This window comes from Polyodon spathula, chromosome 15 (assembly GCF_017654505.1).
Source record: "Polyodon spathula isolate WHYD16114869_AA chromosome 15, ASM1765450v1, whole genome shotgun sequence".
NCBI classification, from domain to species: domain Eukaryota; kingdom Metazoa; phylum Chordata; class Actinopteri; order Acipenseriformes; family Polyodontidae; genus Polyodon; species Polyodon spathula.
The window spans coordinates 30,093,469-30,111,594 of record NC_054548.1 but is presented as its reverse complement, the minus strand read 5'-3'; positions in this window follow the sequence as shown (position 1 = coordinate 30,111,594).

Here is an 18,126-nt window from a genome sequence, read left to right as displayed (position 1 = left end):
AAGCTGAATCAATATGGGTCAGAATAACTGACAAAAATTCAAAGGGCATAATAATAGGAGCATGCTATAGACCACCAGATTCAGACGGTGAGCAAAATAATCTGTTATACAATGACATTAGAAATGCGTGTAGCAAAGGAGAAGCCATACTAATGGGGGATTTCAACTTCCCCCATATAAAATGGGAAAACCCAGTGGGTAGCACGAAGGATGAAATTGAAATGGTGGAAATGACAAATGACTGCTTCCTAACACAATTTGTCAAGGCACCGACTAGAGGGGAGGCATGCCTTGATTTAGTCTTTCCAGATAACGAAGACAGAATAACTAAAACAGAGGTCAGAGAACCACTGGCAAACTCAGACCACAACATGGTCTCATTTGAAGTGTTTTTTAAAACCCCAAAAGTAATGACTAAAGCTAAGGTTTACAATTTTAGAAAAGCAAACTATGAAGGTATGAAACAGAGACTAACAGAAGTAGATTGATGTAAAATAGAGAAAACACCCACAGAAGAAGGATGGTTGTTCTTCAAAAATGTAGTACTAGAGGCGCAAAACAATTACATCCCTAAAGTAGACAAATCTAAATGTAAAACTAAATAGAGAAAATAGAAATGAACATTGCTAAGGAAGCTAAAACCAATTCCAAAATGTTTTTCCAATATTACAACAGCAAGAGAACATTCAAAGAGGAGATTACATGTTTAAGAGATACAAATGGCAAAATCGTAGATGAAGAAAAAAAAATAGCAAATATATTAAATGATTACTTTTCACAAGTTTTTACAAAGGAAGATACTGACAACATGCCCCACATGTCATCCAGTTCCTATCCAGTTTTAAATAACTTTAGCATAACTGAGGCAGAAGTGTTAAAGGGACTAGGAGCTCTTAAAATAAACAAATCCCCTGGGCCGGATGAGATCCTCCCAGTAGTACTCAAAGAAATGAAAGAAGTAATTTACAAACCGCTAACCAAGATCATGCAGTAGTCTCTTGACACAGGGGTGGTACCAACAGACTGGAAAATTGCAAACGTAATACCAATCCACAAAAATGGAAACAAAACTGAACCAGGTAACTACAGACCAGTAAGCCTGACTTCTATTATATGCAAACTTATGGAAACTATAATAAGATCCAAAATGGAAAATTACCTATATGGTAACAGGGTCCTGGGAGACAGTCAACATGGTTTTAGGAAAGGGAGATCGTGTCTAACTAACTTGCTTGATTTTTTTGAGGATGCAACATTGATAATGGATAATTGCAAGGCATATGACATGGTTTATTTAGATTTCCAGAAAGCTTTTGACAAAGTCCTGCACAAAAGATTAATTCTCAAACTGAACGCAGCTGGGATTCAAGGAAACACATGTACATGGATTAGGGAGTGGTTAACATGTAGAAAACAGAAAGTACTTATTAGAGGAAAAACCTCAGAATGGAGTGTGGTACTGTGGTAAATTGTGGTACCTTGTGTGGTACACCTATCTACATTAATGATTTAGATTCTGGTATAGTAAGCAAACTTGTTAAATTTGCAGACGACACAAAAGTAGGAGGAGTGTCAAACATTGTTGTAGCAACAAAGGTCATTCAAAATGATCTAGACAAGATTCAGAACTGGGCAGACACATGGCAAATGACATTTAATAGAGAAAAGTGTAAGGTACTGCATGCAGGAAATAAAAATGTACATTATAAATATCATATGGGAGATACTGAAATTGGAGAAGGAATCTATGAAAAAGACCTAGGAGTTTTTGTTGACTCAGAAATGTCTTCATCTAGACAATGTGGGGAAGCTATAAAAAAGGCTAACAAGATGCTCGGATACATTGTGAAAAGTGTTGAATTTAAATCAAGGGAAGTAATGTTAAAACTGTACAATGCACTAGTAAGACCTCATCTTGAATATTGTGTTCAGTTCTGGTCACCTCTCTATAAAAAAGATATTGCTGCTCTAGAAAGAGTGCAAAGAAGAGCGACCAGAATTATTCCGGGCTTAAAAGGCATGTCATATGCAGACAGGCTAAAAGAATTGAATCTGTTCAGTCTTGAACAAAGAAGGCTACGTGGCGACCTAATTCAAGCATTCAAAATTCTAAACGGTATTGACAGTGTCGACCCAAGGGACTTTTTCAGCCTGAAAAAAGAAACAAGGACCAGGGGTCACAAATGGAGTTTAGAAAAAGGGGCATTCAGAACAGAAAATAGGAGGCTCTTTTTTTACACAGAGAATTGTGAGGGTCTGGAATCAACTCCCCAGTAATGTTGTTGAAGCTGACACCCTGGGATCCTTCAAGAAGCTGCTTGATGAGATTTTGGGATCAATAAGCTACTAACAACCAAACGAGCAAGATGGGCCGAATGGCCTGCTCTCATTTGTAAACTTTCTTATGTTCTTATGTTATTATGACACAGCAAGTAGGAAAAATAAAGTTAAAATTTCAGAGAAATCCTTTCCGTGAGTAGCAGCTGTCTCCAGCCACCTTATACTGCTGAGTTTAATGTGCCTTCAATATCAGATATGCTGTATCGATTTCCTCTGTGTATGTTTTCATTCTGAATAATTCAGTGGCACAATTTTTCCCATCATGGTCAATAGCAGGAGCAAATTTTGAGGATAATCAATTGAGTCCTGCTTGGCGATCTGTGGTGTTGATATCCCCAGATGTGAGGGGGTTGGAAATGCAAGCGGATAATATGACACAACAGTCAATCACTGCAATCAGCAGATGTATCAACACTGGTTTCATGTTGGGAGCCCAGATCCATAAACCAGGCCCATAATGGCTTCTAATAGTGCATGCTCTTGATTTTCTGTCTGATGTCTGAAGAGCTGCTTGTACTGGTCAAGAAAAGTAGTCTCCTCTAGTATGCTGCCCTTCTTATAGACATATTACTAGTGTATTGTTAGTCATTAAGCCTGGTTCTTACTTTTGAAAGCTGTTAAGCATGTGAGGCATGTTGGCTGGCTGCTTATAGAGGAAGATACATGTGTCTATCATTATGATAAATACACAACAGGGGTCTCAACAGTGTAAAGCTTAAATAGCAGGTACCCTACATTGAGTAAACCTTCTTTTTAGGGAAATCTTTTAGTGCAGTAAAAAAGGGGACTATAAATGCCCTCTGTGGTGGTATGGGGGTTTGGGATAACAAGATTAATTTACAATTGAAAACCAGTAGCATTTAAATCTGGCACGGTTCACATCATTAAAATAGAAATACTGAAATCAAATTTTTGGAAAAGATTATTTACCACACTATAGTTCTAGAGTTTCTTCATAAATGAAGGTAGTTATTTGAAAACATCAATCTATTTGATTTATGGCAACACATCACCATTGCTTACTCATTATTGCTTACTTACTTTATGGTGATGTGGATGGTTGTTTCGGATAAAACAGAGCAGTAACTTTTAAGATATTATATTTTCATCACTTTTATCACATTGTTAGTGTAAATCGTTATTGTTCATTTATTTAATCCTGCCATTTGGTATATATCCAACCAAGAAAACTGACTCATCTAAAACAGGCTTTAGCTTTTAAATCAAAGCTATTAGCTAAAACTAACTCACTGTAAATAAGTATAAAAACATTTTATCTGAAGGTGCTTCAAAATATGCTCAGCATTTGGAGGGTAAAACAAGCTAAATGTATCAGAAATGTGCCTCCTCCCACATATAGCTTTACCTCAAGAAGCAACCACAGCCTCTCAAGTTTATAAAGATCTGTGACACTTAGTTGAAGTGCTGATCCAATTGGTGGGTGGCAGGAGTACAATATTACTGTCATTGGATATAGTGGGTGATATTCCAGTACTTAAATGCTGTGGAAGGATGTTAATGAAAACGCAAAATGCTGTCATTGACAGTAAGACAATCTGGGGCCCAAAAAGAAACTGAACTCGGATGTGGCTTTCACTGTGGTTTATTATACACAATAAAAAAACAAAAAAAAAATAAAGTTGGCCTCCAGGAAGTCTGTTCTGACTCGAGACAGATGTTATGGACCCCAGAGCCCAGTGTAAATGCACATAGGTCAGCTAGCAAGGTTACATCAACATTACAGCAAAGGGTTCATGTGCACTGTTCCTTATGACCCAAAAATTAGCCACTCAAAGTCATAGATTTCCATCAACAAAGATTTATTGTGTCTCAACAAACATGTTAGGAGTGCATGGAAAAGGGAATCTAACCCAAGATTCTTAGCAAACGATGCACATGTGCATTTATTTGATATATTTGTTAATTTGTAATCTGTCATTAAATATTCTAAACAAGGACTTGTTAATGTTGTGTTAACTAATGGAATACAAAAAACAAGGAGATTTAAAGGGAATTACTAACTAAAACGTAATATTAAATTACTAACTAAAATGTAATATTATTTTACTAACTAAAACGTAATATTATATTTCAATGTTTTGTGACTCCTTAGAGCAGATTTTTGATTTTATGTCGCTGTTACTACCATTGTAAATCTAACAATCACTGACAGATTAGTACTTCTGTTGTATTATACATGTTGCATTGGTTCAAAGGGGTTTTGTTTACAGAAACATGACATTGTGATATTAATATAAACTGTGCTGTTTACACAGACTATCCTATAAAAAGGGTTTACCTAAAAAATTACCAAAAAGTAAAGATTCAAAAATTGAGATCGACCCCCCCCCCCCCCCCCCCCCCCCCCCCCCATAATGCTTGAACATCGAATTTCAATGGACATGCCCCCCCCCCCCCCCCCCCCCCCCCCCCCCCCCCCCCCCCCCCCCCCCCCATTTAAAAACAAAACAAAACCCCCCCCCCCCCCCCCCCCCCCCCCCCCCCGCTCCCCCCCCCCCCCCCCCCCCCCCCCCCCCCCCCAAAAAAAAAAAAAGTCAAGTGGACATACGGTAATATAATATATATATATATATATATATATATATATATATATATATATATATATATATATATATATATATGCCCATAATAAGTGTTCACACCTCCCCCCCGACGTTTTCACAGTTTGTTGTGTTACAACCTGAAATCTTGATGCATTTAAATGGGATTGTTTTCCTTTGATTTACACAACCTACTCAACACTTTGAAGAGGCAAGAGAATTTTTATTGTGAAACTTTTGAAAGTTAATGAAAAAAAAAACTGAAATGTCTTGGTTAGATAGGTATTCACTCCCCTGAGTCAATACTTGGTAGAACCACCTTTGTCAGCAATTACAGCTGTGAGTCTTTTGGGGTAAGTCTCTACCAGGTTTGCACATCTGGATCGTGCAATATTCGTCCATTTTTCTTGGCAAAATTGTTCAAGCTGTCAAGTTGGATGGGAATCGTTGGTGGACAGCAATCTTCAAGTCTTGCCACAGAGTCTCAATTGGATTCAAGTCCAAGCTTTGACTGGGCCACTCTAGGACATTCACTTTCTTGTTTTTAAGCCACTCCAATGTCGCTATGGCTATGTGCTTGGGGTCATTGTCCTGCTGAAAGGTGACTCTCCATCCTGGTCTTAGGTATTTTACAGACTGAAGCAGGTTTTCCTCAAGTATTTGCCTGTATTTAGCTCCATCCATTTTGCCCTCTACTCTGATAAGCTTCCCAGTCCCTGTTGATGAAAAGCATCCCATAGCATGATACTGCCACCACTATGCTTCTCAGTAGGGATGGTGTTACCTGGGTGATGTGCTGTGTTGGGTTTGCGCCAGACATAACGCTTTGCATTTAAGCCACACAGTTGATTTTTGTTTCATCAGACCACAGAATCTTTTGCCACATCTTTTCAGAGTCTCCCACATGCCTTTTTGTAAACTCTAAGAGGGATTTTACATGGGCTTTTTTAGGAAATGGCTTCCTTTTTGCCAATCTTCCATACAGGCCAGATTTATGGAGTACCTCAGCTATTGTTGACACATGGACAGTTTCTCCCATCTCAGCCATGGAATGCTGTAGGTCTTTCAGAGTGGTCATTGGCCTCTTGGTGGCTTCTCTGACCAATGCCCTTCTTACCAGGCTGCTCAGTTTGGGAGGACAGCCTGCTCTAAGCAGATTCTGGGTGGGGCCGTATACCTTCCACTTCTTAATGATCGACTTAACTGTGTTCCACGAGATATTCAATGCCTTTGAAATCTTTTTATACCCCTTCATCTGGTCAAAGGGGACCACAGTTCACACTATTCTTTTGCAGCTCATGCGCTATATCTTGCCTCAAGAAAGAAGGCTATGTCTTACTTCCTTCTTTAGCCTCAAGTCCCATGACTAGTAAATATTTGTTTTCTTTCAAATTCTCTTTTCTTCCTTACATCAAGGCTTCGTATGAGCCATTCCCTCCTCTAAGGCTCAAACACTGGGCAGTAAATGGGACCCAGTCACAAGGCCAAGCTTATAACGACTCTTCGAGAAGTCAGTTTTTTCAGGGGCCTGGAGGCCATTAGGGCTAGACTTGACTCCATAGGGAGGGAAGGTACTCACTAGGTTGGCCTGTCCTTTTCTTTTTCCCTTGTCTAGAGGCTGAGCCTCCAATCCTAAGTTGCAAAAAACACTCCCTTCCTCTCGCAGCCCTGGTACCCACTCCATGAAACTGAAGATGCTCTTTCTCCTCTTTATAAATCATCAATAACTAATTTCAGGCAAGGGACTGAATTGGTATATTGAACATACAATGAGCTCGACCAAAATAATTTACCAACATGATCAAATCTCTTATGAAAACAACAAAAATGTAACCATTGGCTGTGATTATACACTGGAATGCTGTTAGACATGGCAGTATTCCCTTCACACTAAAGGCATATCTTGTTGGCTTCAATTATTTGCTCTACTGCATGAATGCAGAAGCGCTACACAAGTGATAACATTGGTATTTCTTTGAAATGTTGATTCAGTTTAATTATGAAAACCACCAAGGTATTTTCTGGCTGCTGTATCACTCCCTGTACTATGATTAATCACATCACCGTCATTCGTTTAATGTTCAAAGAGGAAGCACTTGCCCACAAAAGTGCTCAAATAGCCTCATTAGTGCAATTTTCTCAGAATCAGGTCCTTAGTTGCAACAAATGATCATACATAAGGAGTTCATTATATGATATTTTCTTTCCTTTTCGAATTTTGACATTTTGCACATTTTAAACTTACATTAAAAAATCTATTAATAGCAATAAACTCTGTTCAGTAGATGACTTACAAGGTACTTGGGTAGGGTGTAGATGCTGTTATTTCTGGTGTCTGACAGGTAAATCACATTATTCACATCACTACATTTAAGTTTAATTACACTTAAAATCACTCACTTTTGTGTTGTCCCTGGACTCACTTTGAACAGCATATGTGATCATTTGGAACAGGCTGTGATTAACAAGTCAAATCACCTGTGAAACTTAATATTTTTTAGTTACTTTTAATGAGATAGTTGGGAACACACAAATATATAATGAATCATAAATACATGCATTTACAAGTCATGTAAAGAATAAGGATCAACACCATGTGTTTAACATATTACAGATTTAATTGGAAATGTAGAGGAATTTCAAAAGGAATATAAGCAGTGCATTTTTATAGTCATTTATAAGAGATCTATTAGTGTCAAGTTTATCACTAATGGACAGAAAAAGGATGGTATAATTCAGAAAGAATTATAAGGCAACACTTAATACAGAATACTAGTCTTTAGAGAGGACACTGTTTTATTTCACAAACTATTATTATAAATCTAGATTTAAGACTGAACAGGTGCTAGTGCCACTCTGTTACTGGGAGTGTGCCAGTTGCTGAGATATCTATGATTTTGGTGACAAGTGAAAATACAAGCCAATGTAAAATATTTTTAAATGTTTGAGTTAAAAAGATTACAGTTTTAAATTATGTATGTAGTTTGAGATGGCATTTATTGTTGCTATTTTATCAGTTTATTCTTTCAACCAGAAACCTATGCACTTATCCAGAACAAGTAGCTCTGAAAATATAACCACGGCTCCTCGTTCAATAAAAGCAGAGCACTTGTCTTAAAATACCAAACGGTTGGCGTTCTAATTCTATAGGGCTGCTGGTATGGAAACGTCACTTTAAGATTTATTCTTCTTCAACTCTGGTTGCTGAAGGCTTTCCATGGTTCCACAAATGAGTTGAACTAACCTTTCTGACCACCTTCTTTCCTGTCTTCTCTATCTCCTCATAAAATATTTAATGTGCTTCTGAATGACCATGCTTGCTTTCCTTAGAATCCTTTTTCAGATTCCCAGGTGATGTCATGGAAACGTTAGAAGCATTATGCTAAGAAGGGCTTCTAGCTGCTGTGACACTTTACCATACATTGGTTTCTGGGGACAACATGCTTTTTTTTTTTTTTTTTTACTTACAAATTAATCATCACTAATAAATATTATGCAGCATACCTAGCAATAGAAATGAACAAGATTTGCATTTTGAAGATAGTTTGATTATAAATGATACAAAGCTCATTCAGTTCACACATGTACAAACTTACATTTCCACAATACCTGTGTAAAATATTGTAACTCTTTATTATAATAGAATAATTCTAAATAATCTCATTGTTTATACATTTGAATTGATTTGCAGTAAAGTAGTGGAGTATTAAACTTTAGAACTCCTTGCTTTGTGGTCATGTTCGTCTCTTATTGAAATGTACTATAGACATTATAATGATTAAATAAGTAGGGGGACCAGGAATAGTTGTCACAAGGCTAACTTGCAACAAGCACAACTGTTACAGAATGGGCAATGAGATTGTGCTGAGCTGTTTACAGATTACACACTCTTCAGTGCACTTCTATACAATAATAGAGGAAGTGTACTTGTAATGTTTTTGAAGAAAAAATGTGTTTCAAAGTGAAACAAAATCTGGAAAAATATCATAAACAGGGATAATAAGGGGTTTGTGAGGATATTGTTATGCCATTAAGGTAAAGCCTTCCTTGGCAGGGACATATTTTATTCAATCTTTTTTTTTCTAATATTGTGTGTGAGTCTCATAAGTCCTTAAAAAGAGGAAAATAATCTTTCCTACTTTAATATTTAAATTGTTGGTGATATTTAGGTTCAGAAGCGTTTAGACCAATTATATAAGAATAAACAACTTCTGTTTCAACAGCTAAAGCAACCTTTTGGAGAAAATGGTAGAAACTGGTTATCTATCATGGGGTTTCCATGCAAGTTTTTTTTTTTTTTTTTTTAACTCGAGACATTTACATGAGAAAAAATGGGTTTCTGTTCACTCAGTTTATTTTACTCGCGTAAACTGGGCTTTTCACCCAACGTCATGCAAATGAATGGGAAAGGTGGGGGGTTGTATTTAAATATGTAAATTAGCTATGTGTAAAGTACTCATGCTGTTTTTGAAGATTACTAGTGGAATTTGGTGAAAATGTGGTTTCCATGCACAGGGTACACAAGTGAATCTAAGCTGCTGTAATAAAGCAAAATACCTTGTGCCTGGCTGGTTAATAATTTGTTTGCATATTTTTGACATGAATGTTATCAGATCTTTAACCAAAATCTAATATTCAATAAGAAGGGACCCTGAGTGAACAAATAACACACAATTTTGACACTTATTTAATTTATTTATTACAGAAAGTTATGCAACACCCAATGCCACCGTGTGAAAAAGTAATCGCCCCCTTAGACTCAACAACTGGTTACGCCACCTTTAGCAGCAATAACTGCAACAGCTCCGTGGGGGAATTTTGGCCCACACCTTCATGTAGAACTGCTTCAACTCAGTGACATTTGGGAGTTTTTGAGGATAAACTGCTTGTTTCAGGTCCTGCCGCAACATCTCAATGGGGTTTAGGTCTGGACTTTGACTAGGCCATTCCAAAAATTTAAATTTCTTGTTCTTCAACCATTCTGATGTAGACTTGCTTGTGTATTTCGGATTATTGTCTTGCTGCATGACCCAGCTGCGCTTCAGCTTCAGATCACGGATGGATGGCCTGACATTCTCCAGTAGAATTCTCTGATACAGAGCAGAATTCATGGTTCCTTCAATGATGGCAAGTCGCCAAGGTACTAATGCAGCAAAACATCCCCAAATCATGACAATGCCACCAACATGCTTGACCGTTGGTATGAGGTTCTTACTGTGGAATGCAGTGTTTGGGTTTTGCCAGACATAACAGGGTCCATGTTGGCCAAAAACTTCCACTTTTGACTCAACTGTCCATAGAACATTGTTCCAGAACTCTTGAGGATAATCCAGGTGCTTTTTGGTAAACTTGAGATTAGCATTCATGGTCTTCTTAGTGAGCAGTGGTTTCTGCTTGCTAGTCTGCCATGAATCCCATTTTTTCCCAATGTCTCTCTGATAGTGGAGTCATGAACACTGACCTTAGCCGAGGCGAGAGAGGCCTGCAGATCCCTGGATGTTGTTCTAGGGTTCTTTATGACTCCCTGGACGATTTTAGCCTTGCTCTAGGAAAGATTTTGGCAGGATGTTCACTCCTGGGAAGATTCACTACTGCTGCAAACTCTCTCCATTTGGACAATATGGCTCTGACTGTGGTTTGGTGGAGTCCCAGAGCCTTAGAATGGCTTTGTAACCCTTTCCAGACTGATGGGCATCAACAACTCTTTTTCCGGAGGTCTTCAAGAATTTCTTTGGATCGTGGCATGATGTGCTTCTAGAACCTGTGTGTTGACAACTTCACTCTGCTGGTAAAGGCCAAAGTTAATCAGATTTATATTGGTCAGGGCTGACCCAAATTAGGCTTGATTGTTAACCAAAGTATTCAAACAGCTGACCCTAATTCCCCTTTAATTGGGTTGAGTTAACTAGGGGGGCAATAACTTTTTCACACATGAAGATTGCATGTTTTATTACCTTGCACACCAAACAAATGAAAGAAGCAACAAACTTTGGTGTCATTTTTTCTCTCAGAATCCCGCTATATACTACTCACCCCACAAAAAGATCTGACCAAATTTAATGTGAAAAATGTGCAAAAATGCAGAAAATCAGACAGCACTGTATATTTCCTTTTTCATTGTGGCAGTACAGCATATATGGGATCAGTTGATGCTGCCTCTATAGTACCCTGGCTCTAAAGGCTGGTTTATACTTCTGACTGCTACCCAATTTTTGGCTCTAAGTCAGTGGTCTCTGACGGTTGGAATGACATCATCTGCACTGCTGTGAGCTGTGTCTTTTTTGAAAAGTTGTACAACCTTTGCTTGTGTGTCTGCACCCTCAAAACGCACAGGGTCAGATGATGTAGACAAAATCCAACATTTGTCACTTGGATTCAAGCTAGTGAAGCGTGATAGTGCAAGTTTTTGAGGGACTAAACATGAACAACAGAACAGGATTTTAAACTTGCCTCTAAACTGAATGAAATTAAAGCGCAAATGAACCTTAAATGCTGAAATGAATATTGGTGCTTACATAGGCTACCATGCACAGCAACCACTTGTATAATAATAACAATAATAATGAATTCAATGTATTTTCTGTATGCAATTACTTTCCCCATCAAATCAGTAATGTTGCTCAGCTGTTCAATAGATATGATCGAAGGCAGTATGGAGAACAAATGATCAGTTTTACTTGTTTGCTGATCTATATATATATTATATATATATATATATATATATATATTCTAATATATAATTTATATATATATATATATATATATATATGAGTCAATTTGCTCATTCACTCCATTCATGAGATGGGCAATTTTAAAATCCTGTCTCAAATTGTTGCAGGATTGTGGAGCCTGTTGGCAACCTGTCACAAGTCGACACTGGCAGTAAAGCAGACTGGCTGAAAGTATGATCAACCGCTACAACCACAAAAATTCTGCAAACTCTGGGGTGCTTCAGTCCTTCTGGTGCACTAGTATACGTGTCTGCAGCTGACGTACGGATCTGCGAGAGAAGTATAAACCAACCTTACAGTCCAGGCAACTGACCGCTCCTGAGGAAGCATTCAACACCATGCTTGGGCAAATATGGGTGCTGGGCACTTGAAAGGGAGGTGACAGATACCCAAGTTAGAGTGGGTACACGACTAAGTGAGGTTTACCCTATTCCTCTCTTTTTTTCAGCCACAAACCTGATTTACCATATAATCATGGGGTTCCAAATTAATCAATCATTAAATAATTATATGGCTTTGTTTTATGCTCATAAAAGTTTCAAACAGAACCCAGACTTTGGTTCTATCATGACATTTTTATTCTTAGAGTGTACATGATTGGTGACATGGAATAAAGAAAGTAATAGATTGATTACTGGAACTAAAAGTAAGTGCCCTCAGGTTATGTAATAAAGTAATAATGATGGACAAATGTGTTCAATATGAGGTCAATAGTGCAGGACCAAAGTATGCCTGCCAGATAAATCAATCTTGGCATGCAAGTAGCCAGTAGATGTGATAGATAGATAGATAGATGGATGGATAGATAGATAGATAGATAGATAGATAGATAGATAGATAGATAGATAGATAGATAGATAGATAGATAGATAGATAGATACTGTTCTTAATCATGTTTTGTTCTCAAAAGTATTTACTTTCTTAAATAAAGAAAGAAAAGATAAAACAATATCCATTATAGATACAAAAAATATTATTAAGGTATGTGTTATTGCAATGGTATATAGAGTATGTTGCTTATATTATATTTTCAAACACTATTTAAAATTGTCTGCTTCAGCTATCTCCTGGGTAATGTCTCTGGGATTAAAAGGTAGCCTCCCCCATTTTATATTTTCAAACCTCATGGAATAATGTGACATGCGGGTAACAAGAGGTCAAGTACGACTGATCAAATATTTTTCTTACTAAATGACAGATTTATTAGACAAATAAGTCTTCCGGCTGATTCAGAACCCCTGGTGATTGAATTTTGACGTTGAGTCAACAACAACTCAAACTACATCAGTGGCCCAAGATTTAGTGGTGATGGTTGAGATTACTGAACAAATACGAGATGGAAATGAAAGCGGATTTGAAGGATCTGCCCCGCTACCCTCCGCTTGACGTTTCCATTCAAAGGCCAGTCGTATCCTTATTGTTATAACAAGTGCACCACTCTCGCCTGCTGACTTGTTCAGTATATTTATAAAGAAAGGCGCAATGCAAGACACAAGGGCTGCACAATATCAGTTCAGTTCTAAGTATCCAAGTCTTATTTACTTTGTTTAGTTGTATACTCTTTTGTTAGTAAGTCTGAAGAGCAGACTTAGGCTGGGAACAATTCAAAACATTGACAACCCGCTAATCGCCTTAAAAAAAAAAAAAAAAAAAAAAACGCTATTAAATACAGTTTTGTTAAATGCGATTAGCCGGTTGTTAAAGCAGTTTTGATTTGGTCCCAGCCTTAGCCTGCATACAATCATCTGTCATTGTTTCACTGAACATGACTGTCAAAAGCCCGTTATGGTGGCAAAAACATATGCGCCACTTCAATAAATGACATATGAAACATATTTCTATTCTGAGCCTTCAACGTACTTACATATATGTCCACGGGTATATTACGGGGAAGGACAGTTTCAAGTGTTTCTTTTTTTGTTTGTTTTTTTTAATTTTTTTTTTTTTTTTTTTTAACTTTTTATTTATTTATTTATTTTATTCAGCAATTTTAACTTTAAACGCAGACACATGCCTGAACGTATACGTTATTGCACTTTTAGGATCATCAGCTAGAGAAATGTCATTAGAAAATTACAAGAACTAGGCCTATATTAGAAAGTATACTTGCAGCTGGTTCACTATGATTTATTTAATTAGTTCATATAAAGTACTTAAATAATGGTTTTCGTAGAGTATATATTACATTTAAGCGAAACATGTGTTATATTGATAAGAACAAAATTTATTTGTGATAGTTTAAACTTATAAAGGGAAAGTGACCTTTATAATGTCAAAAGTAGGCTAAACTGTTTTGTCTGTTTTATCTGACCTCCAGTTAAATAATATTGAAATAAAACTGCCACGAGAAATAAAATACCTTTTTGGATGTAACCTATTCTCTTGTTCTGACGAGCTATATGACTAATGCTTACTTTGTTAGCTTTTGCAATTTCTGTAATCGTCAATAAAAAACTGAAAAGATTGAGGCCTGTTACAAATGTTAGTCCAGCAGAAATCATAGATTCATTGGGTAAGAACCTTAATGCTATCATTAGCCCTATACTCCGCTATACAACGGCTGTCTTTGAATAAAAAAATAAAAAAAAAACATGATAAAAGTTATTTTTTTGTTCTGTATGCTTACCAAAAAATATGCACCTAATACTAAATCCCGCGATTGTTCCTTATTCAGCCTGGCGTAGAAATAATGATTGTCCTACCGTGTTCATGTCAGAGGCCTCTTCGTCTCATCTGTCATGAAACCAGTTTCACTTTATTTACATCCATTGCTGGTTTAATTACTGCCCAGATGAATAGCCTAAAGGATTTAAGTAACGAGTCCTTAGATACCCAAAGCGACAGATATATGGGCTATATTTTACTAGAACAAGAAAATTATATTTTGCTAGTGCGCAATAATTTAAAAATAAAATAAAATAAAATAAAAATAAAAATAAAAAAAAGTTGAGGAGTGCGTTAATGGTTTTCTGGATATCTGTGTTGCTCTTTTGCATCCCCTGTACAACATACCGTGCATATGAACCGCAATCGATGTGCCAGCTTGAACTCTTTCATGTCAGATATTCATTACTGCACACGTCAGTATTCATTACTGCCTTTAATATCACAAGTCGTGGGAAATTATAGAAAGGCATCGTTTATTATTATTATATTATTATTATTATTATTATTATTATTATTATTATTATTAACATGTACCTTTTGGTACGTTAATGTAACACTGAACTTTTTTTTTTTCCTTTTTTTTAATCTTCACTGTGAAGTATTTTCTGCCTAGTCGCATTATTCTAAGCATTTACAAACTGTAGCCTATTTTCCCGCGAAATTACACAAAATATTAATTGGTTTTATGTTTTAACTTCCCCGCATTTAAAATTGCTAAAACTGTAATTACAAGGGCAAACTCATGAAGGTAGACCCATCAACGACAAATTTACACGTGCTGTCAATTTAAGTAACGCACATATTAAACACAGAATATCATTAAAAGCTAGTATTTCAATACATGTTGATATGTTTATTAACACATGTTGATATGTTTATTAACAATGCTATATTTCTCCGTTTGCTTCGAGCTCTGATATTAGCGTATCTTTATTTTAAATAACATTGCAACTGAAGTATGTTCACATAAGAAACATGAATAATAAGTGCATACCGTCTGTGAAATCTGACATTACAGTGAAGTATCTATCCCCTTGGATTGAGAATATTGATCTCAGATATAAACAAATGTTGCGGATGGTTTCACAGACCTCCACTAGGACGTCTTGGATTACTTTACCTACAATAACATTGGGTAGTCCAAGCTTAGTGAAACCAGACATCTTTTTTTATTCTTTCGGAATATAATAAGCCCAGTCGAATTTAACTACAAATAAACTATTTAGAAGCGTATATTTTGAGTATACTTTTATGGCAATGAACTATTAAAACGAAAATATGTGTTCCTTGGAAGTAACACACTTTGTGGTAAGAAGTTGTCCAACAGACTTCACGAACCAAACAGCGCATTCAGAACTATATTGTTTATTCCGCGCCCGAACAGTTTAGAGGAACACACCCAGTGCTGGTTTAGCAACACGTCCTGTACTCGACATCATTTTAACAGAAATCGTGTTGCTCAGCTTGGAAACTTGGAGGATGGGCGTTGGTGTGTGTGTGTGTGTGTGCGCGCGCGCGCGTGCGTATGTGTGTGTGTGTGTGCGCGTGTGTGTGTGTGTGTGTGTGTGTGTGCGCGCGTGTGTGTCTGTGTGTGTGCCTGTGTGTGTGTTTTGTATTAATAGATCCATGTGGCAAGCAGCCTGACATATGGTGTGCGAAGCAGCTGGAGATGGTACCTTAGGCATCCCCTACGGCCATTAACATATTAGAAGCTTTTGTGCAGTCAGACAGTCGGACTTCATCTAGAATACAGCTCAGAAAGACAGCACCCCAGAGCTGTTTGATATAGCCTTTCAATAATGCATTACTCTTCAATTTGCAAGGGAGCTGTTCATGGTGCTGAAATATTACTGCTGTGTACAGCCCTCTTGAAGTTCATAACCAAAGGTCTTCTAGGGTAGATAAGGGTGTCTGAATAGTGTGTAAAGGAAATATTAAATTAAAATTATGAATATGTCCAAATGCTTTTAAACATTGTTTATTTGTGCTCCATTGAGTGTTTTATTTATTTATTTATTTATTTTGGTATATGGAGATACAAAAACAACATTGAAAATAGAACACGTAAGAAGCCACGGTCTAACAGTAGCTGATGTCACACACGAATTAAATTTAATATATTCAACATATTCTATATTATGCTGATATTAATTTACAGTGGTGTAATAGCTACCAGTTTCTTAGACTTAAAATTGCAATCCTTTAAATTGTTCCGACCTGTCTTATAACTGATGTAATAACTAATTTAAGAACCGCTGAAATAGTCTACATCATCGATCAGGTGACTCAACTGAACTACGAATTAAAAATACATACTAGAATACAAAACCGTTTTATGATAATAAACAAAATATGAATCGTATATGTCAAGAAAAACGTCATGTTAAGTTGTTAAAGCAAAGTAATAAAAACATGCCCTCATCTGTCTTATTGGAATTTTTAAAACTTTTTAAACATAGAATATATAGAAACTGACGGTTGAATCATATTAAATATAAGCAAATGTTTTAAGTTTGTTTCTGCACCGTCTATGCGGTATTCATTTATTTAATTATATATTTTAAAATAAAGCTATTTTAATTATGCATCATATTTAATGTATTGTCCTTAAATATATATATGCACATGTTAGTATGGAGTTGTTATTTTTAACTTATATTCTACTTTTCCAACTATCTAGCTTTTCGTTTTTCAATATTTTTTTTTACTTTTTTATTAAAAGCCAACATGTTAATAACATTGCCTGTTTTGTAACAAACACAAGAAAAACAAATACAATAGCGTTCATTGAATCTAAGTTAAAAGGAAATAGTCCTTAAAATGGGTAACATATCCGCGTACATATATTTTTAACATCATTTTAAAAATACTCTCCATGAAAATGGAACAGTCCCATCTGCTTATTTTGATATTCCAATACTAAAATACAAATAAAGTAGATGCCCTTACCCACACAACAATGCTCCTTTCGCTGTAGCCAAAAGCCAAACAAAAGCAATAAATATAGCTTTACTCCACTACAGCTGTGACCAGTTTTCACCGGCTCTTCCCCGAGAAAACCCCATTAGCTGTCTGAAAATATTGCATTTTTATATCACCAAAGGCCGATTAATATTACATTACCTATATTTAACATTTCATTTTAACCGCAAGAAATCTGAATGTCTGGAACAATTCTACTGAACATAAAGACTTTTTTTTTTTTTTTTTTAAATACGGCTTCATCGATCAGCTTAAATGAAGAAATGTCTAAGTTTGGATATTTGCCTCTCATTGATGTTGAAGAATCCATGATAATGTTAAATTATTCTGACACCGTTTGGAGACGAGCTGGTCTCAGCCTTCATTAAATGTTTATTGTCAACATTTCACTGAAAAAAAAAAAATCCCTGTTCTTGTAAATTTCCAGATTAAACACTTTCAAGTTGTGTTACTGTTTATAGGATCTATGCAAGCGCGTAACATGAGTTTTGCTGTGTGTCTAAAACACTGAATGTGATGCTTTACAATGCCATATCACTGATCTCAGAAGTGTCACTAAAATTAAAACATCGCTTAAATAACAATGCAGATATGACGTGGACGTACACATCTGCTTATACTCACTTAAATACATTGTATTATTTTAGTACCAATCTTATTGTATGGAACATACTTCATAGGTCATACTTTAAGAATATATAACAGTTCTTATATTGCCTTACCGATGCCGAGAAAGATCTACTCAGTTTTCAATAAACAATTTGCTTAAATAAAATCAAGAATTTTCCAAGAATTACAAATTAATCAATCTATATACATGAATATTTTATTAAACACTGTATGTG